We start from the raw sequence: 22,066 nt of genomic DNA on the forward strand, positions 1-22,066 counted from the left end.
TATTTTGTTTTAAAAAGGTTTATGTTAAAAAAAGAGAGAGAGCAAAGTCATGTCAGCTTTTGCCTGCACTATAATAGCCCTGGAATTGACATTCTTGCCTTGAAGCTTTCTTCTCTTCTCTGTAGAAGCCACTGAAGGCACCTCCGCAGACTTGGACCACCCAGGTTCCCGGTGCTGTGCTCAGGGAACTCAAGGGGTGCCTTGTTCAAAAGGTGAGTAGAATCAGCATCACTTCCTTCACTCAGCATACCTCTGACCTCAGGCTGCGGTATGGTGTTTGCATCCCTGCCTGGGGCACCAGTGCAGTGCCCAGGCCTGCTTCCTTCCTTGTGGTGTTAGCCTGGTCATGCTGGTTGCCTGTTCCAATCATGCTGCCATGTGTAGACCCTTCTCAAACTCCTTTTAGGAAAGCTCCTTCAGAGCCATTGGCCAGCCTTTCTCCTTTGGCCCACCTGTTTCCAAATTCAATGTACGTGAGACTCACCAAAGGATCTTGCTGAACTACAGGCTCTGATTCAGTAGGGCTGGGATAGATCTTGAGAATCTGCATTTCTAACAAGCTCCCAGGGCTGGTTTTGTGAACAATTGAAGACTAATCAGTGTCAAGAATGCTGAGCAAAGCAGAGGAGACAGCCACTAGCCACTACTATTTTTGTCTTCCCAGAGCATGTACCTTGCCTGCATTTTTTTTTTTTTTTCCTAGTAACAAATCTTTCCCTCCAAGCCACAGCAATGGACACGTGGCTCAGTCTGGGACAATCAGAGTCCTGCCTGGGAATGATATAAGAACAAGGGTGGGAATGGGGAAGGGGAAGTTATTGGGGAGCAGGCCTTCCTTTCCCTGAGGTTGCTAAACTGGGATGACATAGTCTTGGGGTTGCTGGTAGCCTTCCTCCTTGGCACATGCAGGAAGCCATCTGTAGTGTTACATAATGGGTTGAACCAACAGAGAAAACTGAAAGAGGCAGAGATCTGATGATACCATTTAAACCCCTGGATCCAGCCATACCTGATGCTGGTTCGCTCCAACCTTTCCTATTATGTGAGCCAGTAAATTTGCTTTTTCATTTAAATTGAGTTAATTCCTGTCACTTGCAAATAAAAGTGGGTAAGGCAATTTGGGGTCAAAAACAAAGTATATAATGATGATGGTTTCATGGAGTGACTTCAAAAACAATTCCTAAAGGCCAGTTCCTGAAATGTTTAAGCAAGGGCAGTTTCTCTGGAATAACTGCTTAGCCTCCCCTGGCCACTAGGAGAAGGATTGCATTCATTTAGAATGTTTTAAAATGATCTTATAGCTAACTTCCTTTTGACATCTCCTGGGAACCCAAAATTCTCTGGAATGAAGTGAAGTTAAGCTTCTCTGGAATGGATGAAATTACTTAAACCATCTCTGTACCCTGGGTAGCAGAGACCAGGGAAGAAGAGGTACTGCCAGCAGAGCCTTGAAAATGTGATCAAGTATGGCTCTCCTAAGGGCCTGATCTCCAAGGACAGATCATGCTATAAAAGAAACCCGAGAGCCTTCCCCAGGGAATGTTTTGATCATACCTTTCACGATGGTATTAAAACATTTTGCAGAAGCTCCACATGGGCAGTTGTTTCTTCCTGGATTTTTAGCTATATAGGAAAGCTTAGTTAACACAGGATCTTGATACAAAACCAGATTCATAAATGGCTTCATTTCCAGTTATAGCCCTTGATGTCATCTCTCCAAGAGTCATCATCCCAGCCCCTTAGGGACTTACTGAGACCTCAGGATCTGAGCTAACATGCAGATCCGTGAAAAGCAAAGGGCATGCATGCAAAACAGATTGAGACATATATGTGAGTTGTTGGAAGATGAGCAAGTCTGTGGTGAGTAAAGAGGGAAGAGGGAGTCCCTGCTTTTCTCTGTGACTTCCCTGTCTCAGGTAATGGCAGCACCACCCTTCTGAGCATCCATGTTCAAAACCTCAGAGTCCTATTGACTCTTATTTCCCCTTTTTATTTTCTTCCTCATCGCCTGCATGAGACTGACCCTATCCCATTGTCTACTTCTCTACGTTCCCTTCTCTGTGTCAATGGCATTGTAGATATTCTCCTCAACTCTATCTTTCACACTCCTATCAGATCCAGTAAAAAATTTCAAGGACTTATTATTGACTCACCCCTGTGGCAAACTGCATTTTCCAAAGAGTCGATAACAAAAGCTCCCGTTTCATGTGTTCTTACAATGTGATCTTGACATTCCTCCCATCAAAAGGTGGAGCCCGGGGCTTCCCTGGTGGCGCAGTGGTTGAGAGTCTGCCTGCTGATGCAGGGGACACGGGTTCGTGCCCCGGTCCGGGAAGATCCCACATGCCGCGGAGCGGCTGGGCCCGTGAGCCATGGCCGCTGAGCCTGCGCGTCCAGAGCCTGTTGCTCTGCAATGGGAGAGGCCACAACAGTGAGGGGCCCATATACCGAAAAAAAAAAAAAAAAGTGGAGCCCATTGCCTCTTCTTGAACTTGGAGGGGTTTGAGACCCAGCAGAAATGATGTTATGTGACTCCCAAGGTTAGGACAAGAAAAGGGTGACAGTTTTTGCCTGGTTCTCTTGGGAAACTTGCTTTCAGACCCATGGTTGCCATACAGTAAAGGCTGCTGTACTCCTAATATGAGGGCCTCACTGGGCGGGGAATGTGAGTGAAGATACCTGCACAGGATTTCTTCCCTCAGCCTTTGAATTCTCCCAGTTGAGGTCATAGCACCATGGAGCTGTGCTTTTTTTTTGAATTCCTGACCTACAGAAGCTGTGAGCACAGTGAAATGACTGTTTTAAACTGCTAAGTTTGGGTGTAATTTGTTCTACAGCCGATAGATAACCGATATTTTATTTTCAAATTCCTTAATCTTCACACAGAACCTGTATCAGTCATCTGGCTCCAACTTTCAAGAACCTACTTACAAGAGAGGTGAGGTTTCAGGAACTGTCAGAGAGGAAGATAGGCACTGATCCCACAAGGGGAATCCGGGAATCCCTACGCATTTTTTTTCAGCACCTACTGTGCCCAAGTGCATCACAGCCCTTATCATATCCAAATCTTCGCCATCATGGCCATGAGGTAGGCATTAGTTATCTTCTTTAAGAGATGCAGGTATTGAAGCTCAGAGTGGAAACATAAATTTCTCTGATTTCCTGGATGTCAGTGGCAAAACAGGAATCCAAACCCAGGACCTGATGGCACCAAAGCCCTTACAGTCCTCACATGCTTCCCAAAGAGCTGAACCTAAGAAAGAAGACACAGATGAGCAGTTGGCACAACCTTGTACTCCTGCCTTTCCCAGGACATTACTGAAATAACTTCCCTCTTTGGAGTAAAGAAAAACAAAGCAGTCTAGTTCGGCCAGAGAAAGCCCCCAGCAACAATGTCGAACAAGCCAGGAGTAATTTGTTTCTATTCTTCTCCATGTGACTGCCGGAGGTTATCCTGGCTTTTATTAGCCAAACTTCCCCTTTTCAAAAGATAATTCTTTGACATCTTCTGGGAAATTAACATGGCTCAATCTGGCTCTGGGCTGGCCACCACATGCTCTCTGAATTAAGAGAACCTGGGTTTTTAACCCCTTGTAGTCACATACACGTGCACACAAAATTGAATGTGCCTCTATATTGTGTTAACAGGCTATAAAGAGACAGTCTACACTGAACCAGCCATTATGTTCAGCTTTATCCTGGAAAAAGAATTTGATCTAGATTTGTTCCGATTAAAGAGTTCTACACAATGTACTGATTTCGTTATAATTCAAACTCACTAGAAATTTTTTATTTAAGAAATGTTATGAACCAATTAATATACACGTTAGATCATTTAAACATGCTGTCTTTTTTCAAATATTGCTTAAGGAAATTCATTAGGAAGAAGTAATATAAAATAACTATAGAAGAAATTTTAAATTCCAATTCTATTCTGTATTATAGTCAATTACATAAAAAAGGTCATAATGTTTCTTCATTTTTATTTTCTAATTGGGAATTTTTGAGATTCTTTTTGAGTTTCATAAGAAATATAAAAAAGTGACACAATGTAGGCAACTAATTTCTTGTTCTTTCAACATTTCCACATCTATGTTTCTGGCAGTTAAACATTTGTTTTTCTCTGGGAAGTTTAGTGGAGCAGAGCAGGCTGGAAAAAAAGCCCACTGCTTATCCTCCATGCACCCCTCTCCTCCAGGACCACCCTTACAGGGAACGCTTATGGCCTTTACAACTGATACCTCCTTTCCCAGGCAAAGGTCCCTGAGAGATAATGCAGGAAATCCTTTGGGAGCTGTGAGTAGAAGGTGTCTTCTATTATCACCCAGGCCCAGCATCAAGGCCATATCCAGAACTACATGACCATAAGGGTGACACTGACTGGAAGAAGGATAAAGAGCTATTCAAGAATAGGATAGAACTCCGATCAAGCCAGTGCAGTGAGTTCATGTGGTGTCTCACACCCCTTTCCTGCAAAGACATAGCAATGTCAGGTAAGAAACAAAACAAAGGCAAAATAACTGGCCTCAAAATAATCACCCCGTAATGGAAACAAAAAGTGGTGAGCAGGGCTTCCCTGGTGGCGCAGTGGTTGAGAGTCCGCCTGCCGAGGCAGGGGACACGGGTTCGTGCCCCAGTCCGGGAAGATCCCACATGCCGCGGAGCGGCTGGGCCCGTGAGCCATGGCTGCTGAGCCTGCACGTCCAGGGCCTGTACTCCGCAACGGGAGAGGCCACAACAGTGAGAGGCCCGCGTACCACAAAAAAAAAAAAAAAAAAGTGGTGAGCAGCAGCTGAAACCACAGGTCTGCAGGTAGCGATGATCCAGAATTTCACTCCTGCAGAATGAGGGTGCTCCATGTGAAAGGGGAACTAGAGCCATTTTCTTTGAGAAAGGCAAGAGCTGGGATGAAAGGAATCTGAAAAATTAAGCTGCTGACAAACTGGGGTTTTGGCTAGGGAGACAGGAAGACAAGGAAAAGGTTTTGTGACAAAGAACCTCAATCAAATATAGTGAATAAGATATCCCCGATATTACAATGAAAAGAAAGCCTTGAAATAGTAGAAATGGCTAAGGACTAGAGGCCTGGATCACAACGGCTCTGAACAACTGTAAAATCACTATAGGGAGAGGAAAATATGGGAGGGGTGGGGTGGAGAGAGAGAGAGAAAACATAAACAAAAATTTCCCACTAACAATAAAGATACAAACCAAAATCCCCAACCAAAGAAGAAATCTAATGAGAACGAAATCAAGGATATAAGTGTGAATTCATTTATGATTAAATCAGTTTTATGGAACAGCCTAGAAAAGACTTTTTTAAATTTAAAACTACATGTTTATAATGCAAAAAGACACAAATTATATAATAATTTTCATTTTAAGAGACCAGGAAAATATGAAGAGGGAAGAAATAAAAGAAGAACAGGTATATAAGAGAAAAGTTAACTTTCCAAGGCCAGGATACAAAAATATATTCATTAAAAAAAAACTCAATAAATAAGATCAATTCTAGACTGGACAGTATAAAAAAATGTTAATTAGAAGGAAATACTGAATAATTCACCAGTAAGACACAGAAAAACGTATACACACACACACACACACACACACACACACACACACACACACACACACATATATATAGAGAGAGAGAGATCTATCTATCTATCTATATATATATAGAGAGAGAGAGAGAGAGCTGTTCTCCAACTCTCTAGAATAAATATTCATCTAGACTCATCATAGTGAAACTGTAGAACCACACAGATAAAGAGAAAAGATAAAAAGGAAAATTATTCACAAAGAAATAACAATTAGACACTCAGCAGATTTCAAATCAGCCCTGATAAAGGTTAGAAGACAATGGAGTAATATCTTGAAAGTGCTGAGGAAAATTAAGCATCAACAAGAAATTTATACTGAACTCTACTACCATTTAACAATGAAAGTGATATAAAGTTTTTTTTCAGATATACAAAGATTAACTGCTTACACCCCTACAGATTCTCACTGTAAGATATTCTTTAGCAAGAAAGAAGAAAATGAAACTAAACCCAAAGATAAACTATGGTATGCAAGCAAGAAAAAAAAGTGGTGAGTATGGAAATGGATAGAATATCAATTATAACTATGGAGAATGAAAAAATACAACTAAAATCTAATTTTTTATTAAAAAGTAAAGCTAGAGTTGTTTACCATTATACCAAAAATGGAGGTAGGTGTGATTGTGATCAATAGATATTTGAGGAATTCCAAACCAGCAAGAGAAACAAAGTTGGGGCAATCAACTTCCCAAGAGGAATTAGGGGGAATGCAAAAAAAATACTAAGAAAAAGGTTGGAAAACATAAGTCACAATATATCACAAAAATAAAATTGATTAAAGTCAACAAAAAAAGATTATCAGGTTGGAATTTTTTAGCCATATATAAAAGGTTAATTCATCAGGAAAATTTAACAGTTTTAAATTTATATATAGCTTATAACATAGACCAAAAATGTACAAAGCAAAAACTGACATAACTAAAGGAGAAACAGGCAAATCCAAAGTCATAGAGAGATATTAACACACCTCTCTCATTAGCTGATAGATTAAGAAGATGAAAAAAATTGCTAAGAATATAAAACAATTGAATAATATGACGAACAAACTTGAACTATTTGGCTTATTTCGAATATTGCACCTAAGAACTGAAGTACACATGCTTTTCAAGTACACCTGCACCCTTTACCAATATTACCATAAAGAAAGTCTCAAAAAATGTGAAAGCATAGAAGTCATATAAAGTATATTATCTGACTGTAGTAAAATTAAACTAGATATCAGTTACATAAAACTAGATATCCCTACATATATTTAGAAATTAAGTAATAAACTGCTACATTATTTGAGTCAAAGAAGAAATCTTAACAGAAATTAGAAAGTATTTTGAAATTATGATGAATACTATCTATCAAAGCTCATGGAAAGCTGCTAAAGTTGTGTTTAAAAGAAAATTTATAGCCTTAAAAGTATATATTAGAAAAGAAGAAAGGCTGAAAATCACTGTTCTTAGTATCAATCTTAAGAAGTTAAGAAAAGAAAAAGAGTGACAAATTAAGTCTAAAGAAAGCAAAAAGAAGAAAATCAAAACAGAAAAATAAGAGTTAATAAAATGGGAAGCAAAGATATAAAAGAGAAACAGCAAGACCAAAGTTGGTTGTTTAAAAGGTAATAAAATTAATAAATCCATAGTAAGACTAATCAAGGAAAAAAAGAGAGAAGGCACAAATAAAAATATCAGGAATGAAAAAGGGGACAAAACTCTATATCCTCATATATTTAAGAGATAATAGAATAATATTATGAACAACTTATGATAAGAAACTAGAAAATTAGATTAAATGACAGTTAAAAAAACATTTACTAAATGGATACAAAAACAAAGAAAATCTAGTCTTTTATCTATTCAATTGAATCCCAAATTTAAAAACTTCTCCCTCCTTCAGGAGTAAATTCTTTATAAAATTTAATGAAGAAATAGTACCAATTGTTTACAACTCTTTCAGGGAATGGAAAAAAAAGAGAATACTTCCCAACTTTTTAAAACTGAGAAAGATCTTTACCAAGAAGAAAATTATAGGGCCAAGTTCTTTCATAAACACATGTTTTCTTTTTTAAAAGAAAACCAATAAAATCCAATGACATATATTGAAGATAAAATGATAAAATGTCATGTCATAGTGGTTTATTCTAAGAATGCGAGATTGGTTTAACATTCACATATAGGAACAGTCATGGATCAGTGTTTAATTTCCTGACTTGATTATTGAACTCCAGTTATATATGAGAATGTTTTTGTTCTTAGTAAATATACACTGAAATATTTAGGGGTAAAGTTTTATAATATCTCCAATCTAGTATAGAATGGTTCTAGAAAAAATAAGTAACATATATGTATATGTATATATATATGTATGTGAATATATAGAATGATAAAGCAAATTAGGCAAAATGTAAACAACTGGTAAATATGGGTAAAGGGTTATGAGTATTCCTTGTACAAATCAATTTTTATGTAAGTTTTAAATCACACCAAAATTTAAAGTTACAAGTAAAAAATCAATTTAATTCACCTGTAAACAGAATAAAGGAGAAAAAACATACAATTATTTCAATAAATGTAGAAAATAATTTTATAAGATTCAATAACCATTCATGATAAAAATTCTTAGAAACTTAGAAATAAAAGGACAAATAAAAGGTATCTACCAAAAAGCCTATAGGAAACATCACACTTAATGGAAAAAAATGTTGAAACTTCTTCGCTGGGGTCGGCAATGAGAGAAGGATGCTACTGTCACAACTTATATTCAACAGGACTTTCAGCAAAAAACAGACTACTTTAGAGGAACAAGAAAATGCCTGCTCACTGCAGGCTTCTTATTCCCTAAAAGCAAACAGGATAGAGCTAAACTGAGTTAGCCTTTGCAAATCTGACACCAGATGAGTGACTGCATCTCTCCCAGGTGAAGTGGATGAAGGAAGAAAGTATTCTTGGGGAAAATTCTTCCTCACAGAAATCCCGATCAAAGGACAAGTTTCCCTCTAACAATGTTCAAGACCCTGTGAAGAAAGTTAAAGAATATTATCAAAAGGCATAAAAGAAAGCCTGAATAAATGGAGAATTAGACCACATTCATGGATGAGAAGATCACATATCATAAATAGGTCAATTATGCACAGATTCTCCACAGTTCTCTGTATCTGGTGGTTTAGATCAAACTTGACACACTGATCAAAAAGTGCACATGGAAGAACAAAAGACCAAGAACAGCTACAATTTTGAAAACAAAGAACGAGGAACAGCAACAAGCCTATCAAATATTAAAAGTGTTTATTAACCTACTGTACTTAAGAGAATGTGGTAGCAGCACAAGGGGCAAAATAAATAAAACAGAAAAGGAACAGACAGAGGTTGAGAAACAGACCCAGGCATATCTGTAAACTTGATATATGACACAACTGGCATTTTGAATCTGTAAGGAAAAAATAAAGTTTTTTGGGGTTTTTTTTTTTTTGCGGTACGCGGGCCTCTCACTGCTGTGGCCTCTCCCATTGCGGAGCACAGGCTCCGGACGCGCAGGCTCAGCGGCCATGGCTCACGGGCCCAGCCGCTCCGTGGCATGCGGGATCTTCTCGGACCAGGGCACGAACCCGTGTCCCCTGCATTGGCAAGTGGACTCTCAACCACTGCACCACCAGGGAAGCCCTAAACTGTTTAATAAATGGTACTGGGTCAATAGGTTATCTCATCTGGAAAAACAAAATAAAAGTAGATCCTTAATATAAATTTTTTTAAAGTAATTACACATGGATTAAATACCTAAGTGAAAAAAATATCAAAACTTCAAAACTTTTAGAAGAAAATAGAAGGGAATAGTTTTACGTTTTCAGAGTAGGAAGGATTTTCAAACTAGGTACAAAAAGAACAAATCATAAAGAAAAAGATTGATAAATTTGACTGTGTTGTTATTAATAACTTTTATCTAAAAAAGACATCTTAAGCAAAGTAAAAAAGGCAAATTGCAGACCGTGCAGACTGAGGGAAGATATTTGTGACCTGTACAAGTGAAAAAGGATGCAAATCTAGAATATATGAAGAACTCTTACAAGTCAGTAAGAAAAACAAGCAATCTAGTTGAAAACATGGACAAAAGATGTGGATGTGCCTTTCACACGAGGATACCCAGCGGCTAATGAAAAGATGCTTGACCAAGCTGGTAATCAGGAAATTGCCAATTAAATCAGCACTGAAATACCATTTCTCACCAACCAGATTGGCAAACAGAAGAAAGCTAACAACATTAAGTGCTGGTGAAGAGGGAGAGAAAAGAAATGGGGCCTTTCACATGCTGCAGCGGGAGTGAACATTGGTACCAGCCCTTTGAAGAGTAGCGCTAGTGTGTTAGAGACACACATCTGATTCAGGAATCCCACTCCTACAGATGCACAGAGATGTACTGCTTGTAACAGGGGAAAAACGGAGACAGCTTAAACCCATCAACAAGATAATGGATAAATAAACTGTGGTTCAATAGAACACTATACAGTAATTAAAATGAATAAACTAGAGCTATATACACTAACACAGAGAATGCTCAGAGACATCATGTTGAATTTTAAAAAAAGAGAAGAAAAACAGGCTGCCTGATGATATGTACGGTATGCTAACAGGTAGATACAGCTTTAAACATGAAAACCAGTATTATATGCTATTATGGATAGAAATAACATTAAAATATTCATGGAAATGATAACAAATTCAGAATAAGCTGTCACCTCTGAGCCAACAGAAACAGAATGTGAAAGATGCACAGAGGGCTTCACCTGTTTTTTTCTTAAAAAAAAAAAGATCTGAAACAAATAAGTCAGAGTTGAAATCAAAGTGCTCTGATCAAATCTGCTTATTCTCACAAAGAAACAGAAATTCCACATGATATATATTCATTGCTTTTCAAAACAAATTTTAGCAGTAAATTTTTTTTAAAGGAACAACCTAGAATGGACACCTGTGAGAGTGGCTAAAACAAGATGCAGTGACAACCCCATGTGCTGATGGAGCCGTGGGGAAACTGAGGCACTCACACACTGTGGGCACCAACTCTTGGTGCTTTCTCCCCTTCACATCCTCGCCGTCCTGTGGGATGCGCTTGTGTATCATTGTGGTTTTGGACAGGTGAAGTCTGGCATCACTGTGTGTGTCTAGTGGCCATTTGGCTTTCCTCCTTTGTAAAATGTCTTTAGTCCATTTTCTTGTTGGTTTATCTGGTTGGTCATGTGTCTCTTCTTGATTTGTGGGATTTTTTTGGCTTGTTTTTTATAATTACTGGATGAGTCCTTATCATCTCCCATTCTGTGTGTCCACATTTTACTCTTATGTGTGTATTTAAAAAGAAGAAGAAGGGCTCTTCTCACCAGCTTTTGCATGCATAGAATATCTCTGGAAGGATGCCCAAGAACATGGTAGGGGGGACTGCTTCTGAAGAGGGAAGGTAAAGTACCAGGGGAATGGATGTATGGGAGGTGCACTTTTCTCTACATTCTTTTGCACTCCTTTTTTGGAAAATCATTACTACTATTTCCATGTAGTTCAAATTTTAAGGCAAAGCCTACTATACCTAAGCAAACACAAGCTTTTCCTCTAATCATTTCGCAAAGGAGATGCCTGCCCAAGTCAGACGTTTCCCCATGCAGCCCACGCCCCCTTGTCCTCTAAGTACAGGAGTGAGTCCACTCTGCCTTCCAACTGAGAGGCAGGAGAGCAAAGTAGTGCTGAGAGCAACCTCCCCAGCCAGACTACCTGGCTGTCCCCCAGCTCCTCCGCTGCTACTTGTATAACTGAGCAAAGTTCCTTATCCTCTCTAGGCCTTGGCTGAGGAACAGAGATTCCTACAATGGTCGGCAGCCTCTAAGTCAGTAGGCCCCCCAATGCTCCCGCCTCCGGTGGCAGAGGTGATGGGATCTCACTTCCAAGGTGAGGTGCAAAAGGCCTGTGGCTTCTATCTGGACACATCTTCTCTTGCTTGCTTGCTCTAAAGGAAGTCAGTTCTCATGTTGTATCCCACGTTGGGAGCTGCCCTGTGGAAAGGGCCTCAGAGCAAGGAATTAATGCTTCCAGCCACCAGCCAGTGAGTGAGCTTGGAAATAGGTCCTCCCCCGGGCAAGACTCGATGCAGCCTGGTGAGACCCCTGGCCAGAGAAACCTAGCTAAGTCATGTGCAGATTCCTGCCCCAGAGAAATTGTAAAATAATAAATGCTTGTTGTTTTAAACCACTTTTTAAAAATGGGGGGGGCATGGGCGGGGACAGAAAGGCTAGGCAATGTGTCTCCTGAAAAATTTATCGATCATCTACAAGAGGCCAGACAGAACAAGTGATTGTACAGAATCCCTTCCATTGCTGGGCTCCTAAGAAGTTCTCAAAATAATACAGTAAGCCCTTAGTTTTAAACAAAATGCTTCAGGAAATTGGTGGTTTGCTGAATTTGATTTCCTGGTTAATTGGAAGAACCTTTTTTATAGAATCATGGGGCTTAAACATACCTCATAGATATAATACAAGGGAAGAGGCTGAAGCTGAGAATAAGTAGCTTCTGAAAGTTCTGAAGCTTTCGTGCGGCAAACCCTAGAACAGCGCCTGTCACACAGTAAATAATTGTTGAAAGAAGGAAGGAAGAAGAGCATTGGGCAAAGAGGAAGGAAGGAAGGTAGAGGTGCTCACCCTCCTCGTGGCTTTGAACTGCTGAAACTCCTGGTCCTGGCCTCGGTGCTAGGAAAGCTCAGAGTTGGATGTGAGCAGACCTGAATTCAAACCCCAGTTCACACTTAGTTGTGTGACCTTGGGTGGCCCCTTGACCACACCCCTTACACCTTATGCCTCACCTGCTCGGGTGTAAAATGTAAAAGATAATAACTTCCTGTGTCATGGAGTCACCTTGAGATGCAAGTACGATTCCGTACAGGAACGCACTTTCTAACCGTGGAGGAGCGAACACATTTTGCCATCCTTATCTTTAGAAAGTACTGTCCACTGTGCCGACTTGGAAAGCAGACTATAAACTAAAACATGCCCCCACCCCAGTACATGGGAAAGAGTTGCTGTTGGGTAAATCAGCTGCTTGGGGGAGGGAAATCCATGTGGATCCTCATCTCACACCATTCACTGACACACAAAATTTAGATGAATTTAAAAGTCAAGTGTAAATTACAGTACATGTATAATATGTACTATCACACAATTAAAAAGAATAAGGTTCAGCTATATGCGCTGGCATGGAAAGAACTCCAAGAGCTAGTGTTGTGTGAAGAAAACCAGGCTGTAGAATGCTCCTGTATACATATGTGAGTGTGCACTTTACTTATGTAAAAATAAATGCCACATACACGTGCACATGCATATGCCACAAATTTAAAGAAAGTCTGAAGAATTCGCACATCAATTGTTAACACTAGTTGCCTCTGGAGAAGGTAATGGGACTGGGTGTAAATGTGGCATTTTAATTTCTCATGAAAATTATATATATATATATACAGACACATATATGCTAGTTGAATTTTTAAATGGGTGTGTACTAATTTCAAATTTTAAAACAAAAAATAATATTTTAAAACTTAAATGTAAAGAATAAAACCTTTAAAAATAATACATGAATATTTGGTCTCTGTAGGAGAAAAACTTTGAAAGCAATGTAAAAAATCATGAAACTATTTCTAGAATTAACCACATTAATTGCTCCTTTTGTCAAAAAAATCAAAAGGTAAACCAAAACTGGGTAATTTAACACCAAATATGACAAAGAGTTAATCCTTTCTATTATAAAGTGGTCAAAATGATTAAATTTAAAAAATAAAATCACTACCTCCCCCCAAAAAACATCCCTGACCCTCCAAGCATTCAACCTCAGGCTCTTTTGAAATTATCATCCCATGTCCTCATTTTACAGACATAAAACTGATACAAAGACGGTAAGTCTGTTATGGGGGGTTGGGGGAGGGGGAATCACAGCCCCTCCCGGCAGGCAACCAGGCCTCCTGAAAGGGGAGGCTGAGGTGGGCCGTCCCCTCAGTTCAGAAATTTACCACCCACCGCCTCCATCTCTTTCCCTGACGAAATCTGAAAGCAGTGCGTCTTCCCCATCTTGTCAGAACCCAAAGTCCCCCTCTCTCTCTATTCCAGATTCCCCTTGAGGATGAACTGAGGTCTGGTCCCCAAGTGGAGAGGTCCAGGTGTAAAGACGTCTTGGGAGTTGGTCACACGGGGAGGCCCTGGATCAGGGGTTCGGAACGCCCCGTCCTCACTGCGGACACAGCTGTGGCAATTCCACGCGTACTGTTGCCACCACCCTTCAGGCCTGCACGCCGACAACACGCAGCGGCTCCGGCTGCCCTCCTCCCCTAACGGGATGGGGCTCCGGGATGGCCCGGGCCGGGCCCAGGAGGAGACTTGAAACTGCCCCAAGTGAGCCCATCTCTCCAAAGTCACGTGGCAGGGGCCGCAGCTTCCGGCAGCGCACAACAGTGCTGACCTGAAGACCCCTAAACTTGCCACCCATTCGGATAAAGAATATATCTTTGAGGTATACTGAATGGCATTCGAATGGCATTTTTTGTTTGCATCTGTGACTTTCCTCTGCCCACCAGGGTAGAAGGTGGGAACTTGGAAGGAACTCGGAGCCCCGCCCCCAGACGTCTCCTCCCACACCCAGCATCCCCAGCAGGGGCTGCAGCCTGGGGAGGTTGCTGGCGATGGGGAGGCTCACCACCCGCTCCTGACGTCGTCGTTCGCCCTAAAGGGGAAATCCTGCACCTAATAGCTGAGAGCTTGGGTCAAGCCAAGGTGGGACGGCTCCCGCAGACAGTTATTTTTAAAAAGAACATTAGGTAAACATTTACAATGAAAAGATCTTGTCATCCCATCAAAAACTCATTTAACATTCAACAAACATTTACTGAGCGCTAAGGGAAGAGCGGGAGTTAAACATGTACGGATTATGAATATGCCCTCCTTGCCCTGGAACAGGTGATTATTCCTAAGAATTGAACATTCAGTGTGGTACAGGGGAAACTCTGCCGCTTACTAGAATAGACTCATTACTTAATCTTTCTGAGGATGTATCTGTACAACTGGCATAGTAGTAAAAATCCCCCAGGATCTTGTGAGGATTAAATGAGATGATGAAGGACAGTGCCTGGTATCCCACAGCCCCAGGCACACCATAGACAAAGAAGGGCTCAGACTCCGACCCCTGTGCCTCCGGCTCCGTTTCCTCATCTCTGAGGTTTGTTATTTTGTCGCCTTGACTGACCTCCCTCAGGGGCTCAAATTGCATGATACAGCCACACGAGACACCCACACAAATCAATCGCCTAATTAGGACTATCAAGTCTCTGACTGAAAAAAATTAATTCTGTGTATTAAGGTGGGTGGGGACCCCTGAATGTCAATATACTCTTCAAAGGCAAATGAAGAAGAGTACATTGCTTAGATGTGGAACGTGCTACAGAAGAGTAAATCAGAGACTAAGTCTTCTCTTGCAGAAGGTCAGCAAACTTTGGCCCAAGGGCCAAATCTGTCCCACCCGCCGACTCCCCCAGCCTCTTTTTGTAAGTAAAGATATATTGCATCACAGCCGTGATCATTCATCTACAAATCCTCTTAGGCTGCTTTCACGCCAGAACCACGCAACTGAGTCGTTGTGACAGAGAATGTATGGCCCACAAAACCTAAAATGTTTACAATCAGGCCATTTACAGAAAAAAAAAAAAAAAAAAATCGTCGGCCTCTGTTCTACTGAACACCTTCTATTCCTCTTTCGCAAATATCCCTAAATCTGAGGCTGAATGCTGGTAATTAAACTTTTTAGCTCCAGAGTCAGTTAAGGTTTACAAGGCCCTGGTGGTTGGAATTGAGACTCAAATGAATCTGAGGGTTGGAAACAAGAGGTCTCTCTTCCGGTTGCGTCTGGTTTGTTACTATGTGGTCCTGAAGCAATCTGTAGATTAAAATAAGGCTTTAAAATAATTCTGAGGGTTTTAAGATGCAAGGAAGCAATATGGAGTAGAAGCAGCACTAACCTGAAAGTTGGCAGCTGTGTTCCGGCCCCTGGTTGGCCGCCAATTAGGTGTGTGATTGGGGCCATCGCTGCCCTTCTGGGAGTGGCTACTTTACCTGTAAAATAAGGGGCTCGTCAGTTTGTCAACCATCTTTGAACTACTCCTGGGAGGGAACTCGCCGGCACAGACATGGAAGTTTTGGACCGTGTCATCTCTAAGATGCCTTTCCAGCTTTAAAGTAAAGTGAGACTTGACACTGTGAGACCGTGGCTTTGGGGAAGGTTAATTGAGAAGCAGTGAATTTACATGTATGGAGTGCTTCCAGTTCTACCATGTCTTAATGACATTCACTGCGGTAGGAATTCATCGAGCTTACCTCTTTCCAAATAGATGCTGTACTAGTGTAAGTCCAGTCCACCTGTGGAGAGAGACGGTAGCCCCCAGACAGCTTTGGACAGGCCCTTCACCTTGAATTATGTGGCAGTAGCGGGGATATGCAGACAGGCCCTCTGAATTATGCCTTCTAGATGGGCATCCACACGAGTTTACCTACCTTAAACTAGCACCGACAGACACAGGAAGGATGGCTCTATCCATAAAGTATCCCATGTAGCAAAAGGATCCTAAGGAGGCTGCCAAGAATCTTGGGATAATTGGGGCCTGACAGCAAATAAATCCTGCAGCATCAGGACCGCTTTCCCTATCCCAGAGCCCCCGAGTGAGGACCACCTTCCAAAAGCTCCGAATCCAAAGTCTGTTTATCCCCTTTGTGGAAAGCCCATCGCCCTGGACTGCATGCCCTGCGCTGCTCCCCCCTAATACCCAGGCAGGCCAGTGACCCCAGTTGGCAGCACAGAGCCACATGGACGGCAGTCAAACAACACCCAGATGAAAACTGCAGCTGATGGCCCAGGCTTTTGGGTCAGTGGCTGCTGTGCACAGCTCTCTCCCTGCCTCCTGAAGTTCAAATGCCAGCCTGATTTCTATCTGGAAGCCTCCCAGCCCAAACATGGAACAAAAGTTCCCTCTGACAAGCCCATTCCCAGTTCCAAAGTAGGTTTTTATGTTTGTTGGCAAATAGAACGGTCACCAGCAACAATAACAACACTGTTTCCCCTCGACTGAAGCTACTTCATTTCTTCATATTTGTGCCAGGGCTGGAGCTGGACAGATGAATAATGTAGGCTCGGCAACTGGCCTGAGCCCCGACCTCGTGCCTCCAAAAGCAAACACAGTGGTGAAAATGGAGACTTGTTTGTTTGAACTCTCATTGCCTAACTTAAAAAAGAAAAAGAAAAAAGAAAAACACACCTCCCACCATCCCATTTCTTCAGTGTAGGCACTGAAGTTTTACTGTTTTGTTTTGGTTTTCTGTTTTCATTTCTCACTTTTTGAAATAAGGAACTACAGCCCTCTACTGGTGCAAGGGACGGAGCCAATTCCCCAATCGTCAAGGCTACCCTACCATCTTGTGGCCGTCTTCAGGATGTGCAAATTTAGATAAAATCAACTTCTAAGAATCGTAAAACACAGGTTGTTTGAAGGAATCTTCCAAATATTTATACAGGCTTTCATTTAAGACATCTCGAGAAGATAGATTGGATTGTTCAGGGAAAACATAGATTGATATGGAGCCAGAGTGTTGTTCTCTAGCTCAGCGCCCATCATCTATTTGTGGCATCATGCTTGAGCAAATCTTCTCATTTTTATGAACCTGTTTTCTCATCTGTAAAGTGGAGGTCATAATAAATGTTTGATCCTTAGAGTTTTGTGAAGCTTAAATAAGACTGCATAGAAAAAGCGACTTGTAAACTTTATACACAAATACACACAAATATATTTTAAAATCTCTAAAGAAGTCGATTATCTCATTATATTGGTAAGACTTTTCTGAGACTCACAGCTTGTTTTGCTGCCTAACCTCCTATAAATTAAAGCCTGAGCCTTAGGTTAAGAGGGAGAAGGACTTCACACCGTTCCCGGCTTTCCTAAATGCACAGACTGTGAAATTCCTTAGCTTTCACTTTCCTGATTTAAGTAAAACCAGTTTCTTCGGCCTTTTTTCATAGGGCCAGCGAGATCATGAGGAACGAGGAACACAGGTGAACCTTTGGAGGTTAAGCTCTACTTACCTGGAATCGCAAAGCGCCCATTAGTACTGAGGCCTGAGTATTTGGCTACCTCCTCTTCTGGAAAAAGCCCGAGCCAGAGGCAGCCGCTGAGGAAGCACCCATAGAAGCCTGCGTGGCACAGGGCTGACGCAGGATGACTCATCAAACACAAGATGGGTTTGGCCGCTGCTTCTGTGCAGCTGTTTGGAGGAAGCCAAGAATTTCTGGTGCCTTGCTCTGGACTTGGTGAACAAACCCAAATGTTGCAGTCCTCACCTCATGCTAAATTTCAACCCTGCCTGGGTTGGTGGACCAGCCAGTGCTGGGTCTACTGATAAAAATGTCCAAAACGCTAGCCTGAGCTCAGAGGTTACCCACCCCTAGGCTGGCCCCTTTCGTCCTCCAGTTACACGGTTTATCACTCGTCTCACTGATGCAGGAAGAAGGCTTAGGGCACATTTGGCAGCAAGATCAATAGTTTTGCAAAGAGAAAATAGCATGCCTGCCAAAGGGACATCAAATCCTTGGATGGGTGGTGAGGAACGATGACTCAGATTTCTAGGCCTTCTGCCCCCCCCCCCCGCCCCCGCCAAGGCTGGGCTCTGCTTCCACCTGTTTCCAAATTTTGTTCGTCTAGGCCTGTCCTCAGGCAGCCACCATGAGACTCCTGAATGTCACGAGTGAGCCAGTGTGTTAGCAGGAGACGGGAACAGAGGAGGGAAGCAGGCTGTGGCTCCAGGAGGATCTCGTGGCAGATCAGGGGGACGGAAGGGAAAGGTCACGCCCCTACCCTGCAGAATGAGGGTCTCCTTCCCAAGGCCTCAAGAGTGCCATGGCAGAACTCCACAGTCAGAGAGGTCGCTCATCCCCACCTGACCCTCATGGGGCTGCCCCAGAATCTTCCAGAGACCAGCCTGTGGACAGAGCCTGCGGCTTGCTCAGCTACCTCTGAGGAGGTGCTTCTTCCTCCTGCTGTCACTGGGAGGGGGTAGCAGTCAGGGTCTTCCCTCCGGAAGGTACGAGAGGGGAAGATTTTTGTTCAGAGTTTTTCCGCACCGTATAAACTACTTACATCAGCCAAACGAGAGTAGGAATCAAAGGTACGGTGGCCAAACTTTCTGAGCTGAAGTTCATATGATCTGACAAGGCGAAGGTGATTGTTGGCACAATGAGACTGCTGACAGAATTATTTGTTTTCTGGGATGTGTTGAAGAAGATGGACCTTGTAATTTCAAGCATGTGGGTTTGGGTACCAGTCACGTGCAAGAAACTTCAGAAGGTCAGAGCGTGGGGTGTCACAATGCATGCAGGACTGGGTTCTCTCACGTCCACACAGTCAGCCGTGATGGGCAACAGTGGAAGTGGGGGCACTGCCAGCTTCAAACATGAACCAGTGAATTCGTGTATTTGGATAAATACACTTATTTTTAGGATGTTTAAAAAGGTTTATTTAGGATACACTTATTCATATCCCAGTGGTTAAAATACCTGTCCTGTATACCATATCTTACAAAAGTTTAAGGAGAAGAAGTAGAGGAAAGGTGGTACATGTGTTATAATAAAGATTTTGATTGACCTTTGTCCCTGGTTGCTGGTGGGAAGCCTCTAAACCCTTGGACTTTCTGGAGTCATAGGAGTCTTGTTATTCATGGTGGCCCCTAAGGCTACCCCTGAGTTTATGCTAATGAGGTGACTCGTGGTGGGTTCCTAGGTAGTTTCAGGATGGAGGCTTGTGTCTCATTCCTTCCACCTTTCCCCTTCATCCCCAGGACAAATTCCAAGCCGTGCAAACCGGCTGTTGAGGGTACTGCCTTCCCCAGGTGTGAAGGGTCTGGGCGGGGGAGACTTCCTTGGTGGTCCAGTGGTTAAGACTTTGCCTTCCAATGCAGGGGGTGCTGGTTCAATCCCTGTTCAGGAAGCTAGGGTCCCACATGTCTCTTGGCCAAAAAACCAAAACATAAAACAGAAGCAATATTGTAACAGATTCAATAAAGACTTAAAAAAAAAAGTCTGGAGGGGGAAAGACCAACATGTGATTAGAGAGTTGGACCTTTGAGCCATGTGATGTTAGCCCAGCCTCTGGGGAGGGGAGATGGGGTTCAATCACTGTAGCCAATGATTCAGTGAATCATCCCTGCATAACTAAATCCCAATAAAAACTCTGGCCACCAGAGGCTTGGGCAGGCTTCCCTGAGGGGTGCTCACATATCGACATGCCGCCACAGTAACGCATCCTGAGGACCCCAGAAGAGCACATTCAGGACCCTCCCGGGCCTCGCCCTGGCTGGTCCTGATTTGCATCTTTTACAATGAACTGTATCATACCTACAGCACTTCCCTGAGTTCTGTAAGTCATTGTAGCAAGTTGTGAAACCTGAGGTAGTACTGGGAACCCTCTGGATTTTAGCCAGTTGGTGAGAGTGCAGGGTTCAAATACACAATGCAGTATTATTAACTTTAGTCACCACACCATACACTACATCTCAGAATTTATTTATAACTGGAAGTTTATACCTTTTGACCTCCTTCGTCCATTTCCTCTACTTCCTAGACCCCACCTCTGGTGACCACCAATCTGTTCTCTGTATCTATGAGTTTGGCTTTTTATAGATTCCACTTATAAGTGATATCATACAGTATTTGTCTTTCTCTGTCTGATTTATTTCACTTAGCATAATGCCCTCAAGGTCCATCCATGCTGTTGCAAATGGTAGGTTTCCCTTCTTTTTTATGGCTGGATAATATTCCATTGAATATATATACCATATCTTCTTTATTCATCCATCCATCGGTGGACACTTAGGTTGTTTCCATGTCTTGGCTATTGTAAATAATGCAGCAATGAACGTGGGGCTGCAGATATCATACCCAGACGTGAAATTGCCGGATCATATGGTAGCTCTATTTTTAATATTTTGAGGAACATCCATACTGTTTTCCATAATGACTGCACCAATTTACATTCCTACCAATAGTGCACGTGGGTTCCCTTTTCTCCACATCCTTGCCCATCTTTTTGATGATAGCCATTCTGACAGGTGTGAGGTGATATCTCCTGTGGTTTTGATTTGCATTTCCCTGATGATTAGGGATGCAGAGCACCTTTCATGTGAACTGGGAGTTTAGACTGTTCTACTGGGAGACTTGTTTATGATAACCACCAGAACACATGCCTTACATCTCCCTCCCACCCACAAATCCCTAAACAATATATATATATATATATATATATATATATATATATATATTTTTTTTTTTTTTTTTTTTTTTTGCGGTACGCGGGCCTCTCACTGTTGTGGCCTCTCCCGTTGCGGAGCATAGGCTCCGAACATGCAGGCTCAGCGGCCATGGCTCATAGGCCCAGCCGCTCCGCGGCATATGGGATCCTCCTGGACCGGGGCATGAACCCGCGTCCCCTGCATCGGCAGGCGGACTCCCAACCACTGCGCCACCAGGGAAGCCCTAAACAATATTTTTTAAAAAGACATTTTTTAAATCACGAGAGCACAGGAAACCAAGAAGGGAGTGCTCTTAATGATCTAGAAATTATGTCAAATCCTCAAAACCCAGATGGCAGGCAAGGATGGGATTAAAAGAGGAAGCTACAGCCCAAGGCACAAAGGACAGAGGACAGCTCCACAGAGGTGGAGCCCCCTGCTGGTGCTTCAGGCCAAGCACAAAGAGCAGGTCTGGGGAGCTGTCACTGTGGCTAGCTTGGGGTAGGCTTGGGGGGCTCATGAGCTGGGACATTTGGGTTGGAAAGGCGCACCCCTGAAAAGAAGGGAGTCCTCCGAGCTGACACACCACCTCAGCTCACCTCCTTCCCTGCAGTCCCTGGGCCCAGGGGTGCAGGCAGGCCATGAGGAAGTCTTGAGTGCAGTTATGAGCCCCACCAGGAGATGCCAACTATTTGAGAAAACACTGACCCCATGGAAAAGAGACACCAAACTCGGCTAACAGAACGGATACTGGTGGACTCCAAGGCAGCAGCCTTCAGGGGAGAGTAACGGGCTGGGGAGCTGACCCATACAGAAAAGACCCAGGGAGGCTTGCTGCCTGCACTTTGCACCGGTAACTCCCTATGTTTCCACAGAGCCTTTCCTGCCCGATCCAGCTGGGCTCCTTTGCCATTTCCCCCGCAGTGGCCTCAAAATGCTCATATCCTCAGGGCCTGCAGGCTCCACCATTTCTTCTTGGATGGGGTCCTCATCATGTGTCTTTCCCCTGGGATTTGGACTGGGCCCCAGCCTTCCAGTGGGTTTTTCCTTAAAAACTTCTATTGGTCTCACAGGGCCTCTCGTGTCTGGAAACACATCTGAACCTTAATAAATACCTTCTGAGTTGAGTGACCTCACCAAG

The 22,066-nt window shown here is 42.6% G+C and overlaps 1 long non-coding RNA gene across 1 annotated transcript; it reads right to left on the minus strand.

Annotated features, from left to right (window-relative positions):
* Positions 1-698: 698 nt before the first annotated feature.
* On the minus strand, positions 699-17,833 carry LOC116761084. The gene is made up of 3 exons (XR_004351921.1): positions 17,729-17,833; positions 15,618-15,711; positions 699-3,253 (listed from the first exon to the last, which is right to left on the minus strand). It is a non-coding gene; the product is annotated as an uncharacterized LOC116761084 (long non-coding RNA).
* Between the last annotated feature and the right edge of the window lie 4,233 nt (positions 17,834-22,066).

The sequence above is a fragment of the Phocoena sinus genome, chromosome 1, assembly GCF_008692025.1.
Source record: "Phocoena sinus isolate mPhoSin1 chromosome 1, mPhoSin1.pri, whole genome shotgun sequence".
Taxonomy (NCBI): domain Eukaryota; kingdom Metazoa; phylum Chordata; class Mammalia; order Artiodactyla; family Phocoenidae; genus Phocoena; species Phocoena sinus.